General features: G+C 48.8%; 1 long non-coding RNA gene across 1 annotated transcript; it reads right to left on the bottom strand.

Moving 5' to 3' along the window:
* Positions 1 to 256: 256 nt before the first annotated feature.
* LOC146763636 (uncharacterized) lies at positions 257 to 2,177 on the bottom strand. The gene is made up of 2 exons (XR_014951252.1): positions 1,052 to 2,177; positions 257 to 908 (listed from the first exon to the last, which is right to left on the bottom strand). It is a non-coding gene; the product is annotated as an uncharacterized LOC146763636 (long non-coding RNA).
* Between the last annotated feature and the right edge of the window lie 8,503 nt (positions 2,178 to 10,680).

Here is a 10,680-nt window from a genome sequence, read left to right as displayed (position 1 = left end):
ACGCTTCGAGGGTCCGAGCTGCCAGCCCTCGTCTCACTCACACACCACTCGCTCGTCTCCCACGCACGCCACCGGGGTTCTCACCCTCCGGCGCTCCTCTGCGTCGTCGGTCCCAAGCTGGTCCCTCGCTGTCCGGATCTGGCCAGCAGTCCTGGAGGCCCAGGAAGGGCGGCCGTCCCGATCCTGACGTCCTCTTCAGGTGTGGCACAGATCCCGGACGAACCCCCAGCTGAAATAAAAGGGCCAGGAGACCTGCTCCTTTTTAAGGCCTTTATTGAGTGACCAGCTCTGGGTTGGGGGCCCGAGGGGTCGCGCACACCACCGCTGCTCCCACGTGGCGACGCTAAGGAGGAGGAGATCGGCTCCGCTAGGCAGCAGAACCGGGGCTTCCGTCCTCGCGGGCGTGCCCAGGAAGGCGATTTTCGGCTCGTTGTCTGGGGCCCTGATTCTGCAGTCGCACTGTTTATGTTAGGGCGGCATGTTGGCGGCTACTCCGCGGGTCTGGCGCTGTCTGGGGACCTTTTGCCGATTTTCCGATCCAGTCTGCGGCCCCGAATTTGGCGTGGCTCGTTTGTCCTTGGGGCTCTTTTCAGGATTTTGCATTCGGTTCGCGATTTGCATATTACCGGAGACAGCGCAGCCGCCATTTTGGGGAGCAGCGGCGGTAAAAACCCGGCGGTCACACAGTGAAGGGCAAGTGGGGCAAGGTGGAAACATAAAAAGGGTGCACATAAAGGGGATTTTAAACGGGGTTTCAACAATTAACAGCATTTTAATTAACATTTTCAATATAAAACTGAATTTATTCATAACAAGAGTAACTGTTCCTGCAGCTCTCGGTGACAGATGCTGCAGCCTTGTCCACAGGCCTCCCTCCTGAAGACTCAGGGGCAACATTGATTTTCCCTCTGAAAGAACAACAGAAAAAAAGGAAACTAATGATCATTCAGTATTTTTTTGGAATCGCATCAAGGATGCAGTTACTCTCCTCCATATAACAATGTTAGAAGCTCTCAGACGAGCCTCTTCCATTCCTCTCCAATGGGTTTACCTGGGCAGAGGGAGACCTTTCAGACAGGGACCTCCTGATCTCCTGAAACATTTGCTCTATGGCAAAGCCAAGATCCACTGGTGGCAGTTGCTCTTCCCGAGGTACATTCTGTGCTGAGCCATCGATGCTGCTCAACCTACACTGGCTGAAATGCCCGAGGCAGCTGCAAGAATCCAAACACAGTGGTCGCACTCCACAATGGTTCTGGTACACAGATCTTTGTTGCTTCCTTAGATCAAACAACACAGGAAATATGCAGGCAAATCAGGAAGAGAATCATTTGGCTTTCTAGGTGGCCCTTCTTAATAGGCTTGACAATTTTGGGCCAAGAATGACAGAGCCTTGAGGAAAAATTCTTCAGTCAGGATTTATGTCTGGAGTGAGAACTGATCTACCCCTCAGATAGGCCCTGATAAGCAGCCTTGATGGGGCCTCGAAGCCTTTGATGCAGTGAGAATTCAGTTGTGGCGCAGTTAGAAATTATGTTAGGGTAACTACAAAGTAATGAGCTATCTGAGCATGAATTAGAGGAGAGCGGCAGTGTGGAAAGCCTGACCGCCTTAAGGCAAAGGTAAACAATGTTAGCATGCCAATCAGAGTGCCTTTGTAAACTAAACTATATGGAAGTGTATATAAACTGCTATCTTACCACTAATAAAGGGGAGAACGTTGCATTAATCATATTGGTTGGATTTGCGTTCTGACCTGTCCAGTCTTCCCGATTTAATGAGGTCCCTGGCTTTTAGTAACTTTTCATGACCTTTCGGAAAAGCAAGGCTACAGCTCTTTTCCTACCTCGTGGGACGGAGGCTGGGGGCTGCTGCTCCCTGTGGAGAGCCTGGAAGCTGCAGGGCTGCATCCTGAGCAACTCCAGGTCGACTGGAAGCAGCTGCTCTCTGTAGAACTCCTGGAAGCGGCTGCAGGGCCCCGCTCGTCTGAGCAGTAGCAGTAGCTCCCCGTAGAAACCGAGCAAGTCGCAGGGCAGGATCTGAAGCACCTCCCACTTGGCGGGCAGCGGCTGCTCCCTGGGCAGCGGCTTGAAGTGACTGCCCCCATCCTGCCCGTCCGGCAGCAGCCGCGCCCCGGGGAGCTGCCGGGAGCCGCAGGGCGGGCGCCGGCGGCCCTCCCGCCCCACCGCCGGCCGCTGCCTGGTGGCCGCGCTCCGGCACCGGATGCGGAGCAGGAGGTCGGGGCGGTCGCGGCGGAAGCAGGGGTTGCTGTAGTGGAGCCGGGCCCTGGCATCGCCCGGCGCAGCTGAGCCAGCCCGGCCCGGCACGCTGCGGAAGCCGTAGCGGTGGAGCTGGCGCACGAAGCTGCGGAACCGCGTGGCTCTGAAGGTGCGCGGGGCCGGCCCCTGGGCGTCGCCCGGGCCGAGCAGCTCCCGCTCGAAGAGGGAGCGGTCGATGAGCAGCCCCTGGGCCCGGCTGTCCCCGCGCACGGAGCGGACGCGGGGGCTGTTCACCAGGCGCCACAGCTCGGCGGGGAAGGTGCTGGGCAGAGCTCGGCGGGCAGCGGCAGCTCCGCCATGACACCGATCGCCGAGTGCCGCCACAACGGCCGCGGCTGCGCCGGCGGCGCGCGGCCTGAGGGGGGCGCTGCGCTCGGGCCCCCGGCGCGGGCTGGGCTCGGCGGGGACGAGCGCGGCAGAGCCGGGGCCGCGGGCACAGCGTGGGCGGGGCGGCTCCGGGGCTGGCCGGGCTCGGCACGGCACGGCTGGGCAGGGCAGGGGAAGCCCCTGGCGAGGGCGCCGGGAGCGGCGGAGGGCTCTGTCCCCACGCTGCATCCTGCGCCTGCGTCACCATCAGCTACAGGGGGAAAGGACATTGCTCTGTCATGTCTAGGAGAATAATGAAAAGGGGGATTGGAAAACATTCCTTTGGCGTCCTTTTCAGCAGACTAGCTGGTTTTATCTCAACATCTCTGCCTGTCTTCGGCAGAGTTAGCACACTGCTCGTGATTTGGAGTCAGCAGCAGCAGCAGGAAGGGGCAGCAATTTTGTCAACATTGTCCTCAAAACCACACTACTGCCCCACGGATAGATATTGCTTATCCCAAGGGATTATAATGCCTGGGCAACATGATAATCATCAGCTGGGGGAAGCTGTCCCAGCCAAGCCCTGGAAAGCCACGGCTGGGAACTGGGAAATCCCACGGTGCCTCCACCGCTGCCAGCCACGAGGTTTCTGACTGTGCTGTGAGAGCAGCCCAGCTTTGGTAGTGCTGGATGAGCAATGTGACAGAGCTTCTGCTGTGGGTGCATCTGATTTCATTCTCCTCCTCGTTTTCTCCCCAAGCCTGCTCAGGGCTCAAGGAGAAACCAAGGCCAGATTGGCCTTGTCCAGTTTCCTAATGCCAGAACGTGAAAACATGTTTCACTAATGAATGGATGCATCAATCCTTTTGAGAGCAAAACTTGGTTAAGGAGCAGATACATAGAATATTTGGCTGTAAAGGTCATCTGGAGGTCAGCTTTGGCTCAGGTCCTGTGGAGGCTTCAGTCAGGGTCTGTTGTTCAGGCCTTAGTCTGTTGGGGTTTAAGTTCCCCCATGTTATGGTTGCTCCCTCTTCCCCTCTTTATGTTAAATTGTATGTCCCTCCTCCTCCCCCTCTGCCGGTCAGTCTTCCCTTTCCCCACCCATGTTATGTAACTTTGTGCTGAGTCAATCCCCTGACCCCACCCCGGGGCTTGTCTGTCACTCTGAGGCCTCTCCCTTCTTTCCAGAACCTTCCATAATACCTCGGGTGATAGGCTGATCCCTGGGGACCCCTCCCTCCTTCTCACCTCATTGGACACCTCTCCTGGTTGTCATTCCCTTCACCACTCCCGGGTGGTTCACTATTGTTCTCCCCCCGGGTTGCCACCCCCTGTTATATACCTGTGCAAGCTGTTCTCAGTTGCCTTTTGGGACATTCCTGATTCGAGTTGAGGTTGGTCTCGTGGACTACCAATAAACTTGGAGCTGCGATACTCCCAAAAGGACGACTCCCTCGTCTTTGTCAATGTCGCCTAAGGTCCTTTACTGGTCTGGTGCATCGGAACCTATCGGTCACATCCCTCTCCCGCAGTGGTCATAGGGAGTGGCTGTTGTTGTCAGCCGTGCTGAAAACCTGAGCTGGCTGCAGACCAGAGGAGGCACCGTGACATTAGTCCTTCAGTATTTTGTGGTGCAATCAATGCTGTGCAGAGCTGGACACAAACAAGTCTGTACTTAGCACATTTGAGACAGCAAAGAGGATTAGCCCTGCAAGGCCCGGCTAGAGCCAAGAGCAGAAGGCCAGCACCCTGCATTGCCCACAGGGAGCTGTCCAGAGCAAGAAGCCACTCCTGCCCAGGGCTGGGGTGCCCGAAGCTGCCTCCCCGCTGTGCAGCTCTGCAGAGCCCGCGGAGCGCAGGGCCCTGGGCAGCCAGGGCAGCCCGGCTGCCTTGGGGCACAAGGAGTGTCCCAGAGAGAAGCTGCTGCCCTTTGCTTTGGAGCTGCTGCTCAGAGTCTTGTCATTAATCCACAGCGTCAGACATGTTTTCCCTTTGTCTCACAAATTTAACACAGCTTCTTGAGAAAATTGACTGATGTGGCTTCTGCTAGTGGTGGTGCTTTTGTCTGCAGGTGATTTGAACCAAGGACAGAGTCCATTGTTAACACCCCAATTTTGCCAAGTCAAGGAAACCATTCACAATGGGGCTACTGGGGATGAGCATCTTTCCTAGTTTTTGGCAAGTTACAGCCTTGAAAACTCAGCAGATTTTTCTCCATGAGGATACCAGCAGTAGCATGATGCCAAATTTTTCCACATCTTTTTTGTCTCTTCAGTGCTTTTAGGAGCTCCTCAGTGCCTAGCAGGCATGATAATGGAAGCAATTATACATGTGATAATGGATTTGAGAGCTTTGTTTTGTGCCCTGCCACATGAGTGTTCATGACAAGCTGAACACCCAACTCGTGGGTCTGTCACGTTAAATTCATCCCAATTCTGTGCAAACAGCAGCCCTGACATGCTGAGGAGAGCAAGGACAGTGTGTGGGTGTGCACGCATACTCAAAAAATACATCAAAAAATAAAATTGTCCAGAAAGACATGTGCATTAAATTTCATGCGTATTATATATTATATATTTTGATTCCTACCATATCATATCTAAAAGATATAAGGAATATATGTGATCATTTTCGAGGCCACTGCTTGTGGGGCATATAGATCATGTCCTAGTGTTTGTACATTTTTCCTTTCTGCTACTTCTGATCCTAGCAGCTCCCCTGGCAGTTCTTCCAGGGAACTTCACCCAGAGGGCTTCCATCATGTTAGTGCTTGTGAGGACTTCTTGTTTCCCAGTTTTCCAGCCTCCTTCTGGATTTTAGGGCATCTCAGCACTTGTGTCCTTCATCCCCAGCCTGCAGCAGTCACAGTCACTGCTGCCTCCCCCTTGCTGCAGCTCATTTCCCAAAGTGCTGCCAAAGGCAGCGGAGTTGGCTCAGGATCCTTGTTGGCTTCTGGTCTCCGGGACGAGCTTCCGAGGGACACTTGGAGCGCTGCCTAGAGAGCTGCCCCTGGGATGGGGGTGGATTTGTCCTCCCAGGTGGCTCCTACTTGCAGTGGAGTCCCAGAGTTTCCTCAGCAGGCCTCTCCAGCAAGTTCTGAGCCAACGTGTGGCTCTGCTGCCATCCCAAATCTGTGCTTCCCTTGCCCAGCCTGAGTGCACGTTGGGCATGTGCTGGGCATGACTGGAGATTTTCAGGGCCAAAATCATCCAGCATTGTATCTGGTCATGGCTTTGGGTAGCAAAAATCTGTACTTCTTTCAGTCAAAACATTTACTTTTCTGCAGATTGTTACACTTGCACTGCTAATAAACAAATACACAATCATCAAATTAAGTTTAAAAATGAAATTTATTTTAAATTGCTACACTTGTGCTGCCAATATAGAAACATACAAATAGCAATTTAAGATTAAAATCTAATTTATTGTGACAAGAATGTTATGTAAATATATACAGGTATCAGATTCAGTTAAAGAAATTAATCTTCTACAACTCACAATACACAAATATGAATTTAAGTCTAACAATTACATTTTATTATGTATTACTACAACTGTACAGCCCATATACAAATACAGAAATATCAAAATCCCTCTCTAAAGAATGTCAATCCAGAACTAAATAAAAAGAATTTTAGAACTATAGTGTTGCAGCATTTTTGAGAGAAAAGAGGACATGAGTTATGAGATTTGAGCTACTCCAGTCTAGGCCTCAATTTGGGCCTTGTGAGGCCTTCAAGCCTCTGACGCAATTAGAAATTAAGAGTTTATGGCACATTTAGAAATAGTATTAATGTGTGATGGGGACCACTGGGCTGTCTGGGTGTGAATTAGTATAGGTTTATAGGATAAGGTTTAGGCCACTTTAAGGAAAAGGTAAACAATGTTAGCTTGCCAATCAGAGTGCCTTTGTAATCTGTAAACTTTGTAGAAGCTTATATAAACTACCATCTTATCTCAAATAAACGGAGAACGTTTGATTAACCACATTGGTTCAGATCTGTGTTTGTCCTGTCCAGCTTCCCATTTCCTGAGATTCCCTGGCTTTTCTATACAACTCCATATATATAAAAATAAGTAAATACATATATACTCATAATAATATACAGCTGTAAAAATGCATTACATATTTCATGACATATAACATGACACATATAATACACACATAAGAAATGTATCTATAAATATACAAATATCAATGTACCAATAAAACAATCCATACAACTCCAGCAATAGAACTACACAGCTACAGAACTGTGCAAGTATGTGAACATAACTAGAGATGTAAACAGATCAATATACATGCATCAATATAACAATATAAATACATGGGCACCCATACAAATATCAGTATATATATATAAATATCCCTATACTTGTAACTAATAGAATCTAACTCTACACATTCATAAACAGAACTAGATCAGGAGGGATTGCAGCTGCCAAAGCTCCCAGGCTCTCCCTCGGTCTCTCCCTCCCATGCAGAGCAGGTCTCCTGGACACGGACAGCAGATGGCACATGTGGCAAGCAAAGGGAACACTCACTCAGTATGGGGACATTTCCCTTGGCAGCAGCTGCACTTCCATCCGGGAAGAGAAGATCTCAGAGCCTCCCCAGGAGGGTGAGTAGGAAAAAGCAGCTAATCAGGCCAGGCCATGGTGAGCTGTTCACTTCTTTCAGGCATCCCAGTTGGTCTGAGGGTGTGGGAGGTGCCCCTGGGGAAAACAGTTTGCGGATGCCAAGGGAAATTGCATTTGTTTAAAAAAGAACACTTCCCCAGAGTTCCCTGGTTCCCCATGCAGATGAGCACATGTCGATTCATCAGTTCGTGCTTGTCATCTCCCCAGGTTCTAGAAAGTTCCCTGTTCTCGTTACTCCCATTGGTTCCCTCAGCAAACCACTCCTTCCCCATTATTGGTCCAGTTCATGTCACCCCATGCCTGCTCCTCCCCTGAACCTTTCCCTCAGTGGACTGTTTGTACCCTAGCCCTGCTATCCTGCCCCAGTTATATGCCCTGGGCCCTCCTTCCCTAGTCACTCTTTTATAGCCTGCTTCTCCTGCATGTGGTTGTCTCCCTGTGCCTGCTCCTGCCTCCCTTGTCCTTCAACCTGCCCTCAAATAATCCATGTGGATTTCAGCAGCCTGAGAGTCCTCCGGGCTTTTGGTGGAAGTACAATTACGCTATCCAGGCACCTGTTGACCAGCCAGCAGTGGCCTGCCCTGCAGGACAAGGCACAGGGCACCTGCAGGAGGGAACTCCATCCTGTCAAGTTATTGAACCACCTTTGCACTGTCAAGCTTGTGACTCCCAAATCAATCAGTATTTATGTCTCCAACTGTTTGCACCAATGTCCTCTAACAGTGATGGGGCACAAAGTTACCTTCCTCAGGTCATCTGACAGGGCCTTTTTCTTCCTGTGCTTCTTGACTTTCTCCTTATCTTCTATTTGGAATTTTGAAAGGATTTATTTTTATTTTCTCTTATCAGTGCTAAAATGCATGTTTCTCTTTCAAGTTTTAGTTTGTTTAGTGAACCTGTCAAGCCTTATCTCAGAAGCCTTTATAATAAAATTGAGAGTAAATTTCAGCAACTTTTGTTGATTTCCTGTGTGATTTACACAAATTTCCTGTTAATTAGGTCACTACTTAGGAAGGTAAAAAGAGAAAAAGGTTGTTTCTATATGTCAGTTCAGTAGGGGAATATTCATGGATAGAGAGTGATTAGCTGAATTTTACATGTACTCCTAACCTGAAAATGCAACAGATAACTTGGGGAGAAATTAGAGCCAGATCTCTTCTCCTACCAGCCTGTATTCAAATGTAAAGTAAATAGAGCAGAATGGGAATGTTAGTGCTCAGCTCCTAAAGTGCCTTGTTAAGGTGTTCTTAGAGTAATGGAGATAAAATCTGACTTCTCATTCCTAATTTCCAGACACTTATTGTCAGTTTCATTGACTCTGAAAACAGCAGAAATGTGCACATCATACCTTATCAATCCATCTGGGAATGTTTTAGGTTTGTACTGTAATAGATGTTTAGATCTCTAGACAATGCTGTCTGGAGTCTAAATTATTAAATGTGTTTGCATCCAGTGTTTGCATCCGTGTGCAAAGAGATCTCCAATGAATGTATTCCACTCTAATACAACTCCAAGCTGAATCTCTCAGCTGTGTTTACAGTGGTTGTCTGTGTGTCTCTTCTGCAGAGCACAATTTTAAAATCTTCATTCCTCATTATCTCTGCCCTTCTTTTTCTGTTTTAGCTTACAAATGCATGCAGATGTATCAGAAATGGCTTCCCCCCCATATCACTTCCTGTCTAGCAATTTCTTTTTATCCTGTTCTGATGTTTTCCTAGTTTTGTATGTTTTATTCTAAATGCACTTCTGTTTTCTTGAATGTGAAGTTCTACAATGCAATGCTCTCATTCACCTGCTTTCGTGAAATCCTTCATTAACATTAGCTCAAGCAACTGTCTTGTTCCATTCCCCTTTGTAGAAGATTTGGGAAACTCAAGTCATGCTCAGGTACAAAAAACATATATGGTGCTTGGTAATACTCCTAAGAGCTTAAGTTAGTGGTAAAGCAACTGCAGCTGCTTATTCACAGAAACTGGGAGAAAACACACTGCAAATACTGAGGGATGCAGTGCAAGGGTGATGGGCATCTCTCAGTTATCATGACAGTCTGATGTCACTGGCAAAATTCCCTGTTTTCCAAAGGGTTTTCTGTTGCAGTGTCTTCCCAAAGTCTCTGGCAGCCCAGTACCTCTGGCACTGCAGACAAAAAGGGCCATGTTCGTATGCCACTGTGGGCAAGAACTATGGCCTGTGGGCCCGAAGCCACCAGACAGGAGGAGGCGCGTGACGACAATGACAAAAGCAAGGAGTGATCCTTTCGAGGGTATCCACATTCTGAGCTTATTAGAAGTCTGAGCAGACAACTGTGGCTCTGAGGGAAGATATGCCCCAAAAGGCACCGAGCACTGTGTGCACGGCCTTTTAACTGAGGGTGGTAACAAGGGGAGGGAACAACAGCAAAGGAATGGGGTAACAACTGGGAGTGATAACTGGGGTGACATACAAGGGAAGCGTCCAATGGGAGAAGGAGGAGGGAGGGAACCCCGGAGACCAGCCTGTCACCCGAGGCCCTGGATGGAAGCTTCTAGGTGGAAAGGAGAGGCCTCAGAATGACAGGCAAGCCCCGGGGTGGGGTCAGGAGGATGACTTAGCAGAAAATCACATAGCTTGGGTGGAGAAAGGGATGATTGGCAGAGGCAGGGAGAGGAGAAGAAGGGAGGTCAGACCATTTTACATAAAGAGGGGGAGAGGGAGCAACCATAAATGCGGGGAACTTAAACACACCCCAACAGTTTCATTTGCTTTGGCTGTACTTTGTATGGCTGCAGGTCACATTTCCCTTGATTTAAGGAAGTATCTTGGCAGTTCTTGAAGAAGCTGCCCTTGAAGGAATTACTCAATTCTGCAGTCCTTGTTATACACCCTGTTCTAAAAGACTTTTATGCTATTTTCCCTTGCTCTGTTATCACAATTGTTCAGCAAGTTTTCTTTCTAAGAGTATTAATCACAGTATCCCAATGAAATAAAAAATATTTGGGTACTTGTTCCCCATGTATTTACAAAAGAACAATTTAAAAAACCTGTATAAATGCTGGATGTAATATGCAAATAAAAATAAATTTGAGAATTCGCCCAAAAACCTTAAGAAAAAAACCCATGTATTCAATGAAAATCAGATAATTCACCTGCAGACTATGCAAAGGGTAATGTTCTAGAAGAGGAAATTTGTACAACAGTGCTGCACAGAATTCTATTCTTTCAAGCTTTTTGTACTTCAGGGACAGTATCATTCTCTGAACTGTAATGCTCTGAGCATGTTCTGCTCACCATGGCAGATATCTGCTCTCCCTAGTACAGATCATCCTCCCAGCAAAGGGTGAGTGCAGCCACCACAACTCACAGCATCTTCCCACACAGCAAGAACCTGAAGGAGATAGCTTTCACCAACTGCTATGTGTTCTAATACTGCCACCTCTCAGTTGCTGAAAGCCTGAACTTCTGTGCCCTTTTCTCC

Source organism: Lonchura striata, chromosome Z (assembly GCF_050655825.1).
Source record: "Lonchura striata isolate lonStrDom1 chromosome Z, ASM5065582v1, whole genome shotgun sequence".
Classification (NCBI taxonomy): Eukaryota; Metazoa; Chordata; class Aves; order Passeriformes; family Estrildidae; genus Lonchura; species Lonchura striata.
Note: the sequence above shows the minus strand (reverse complement) of the source record. Positions and strands in the feature narration are given on the sequence as shown.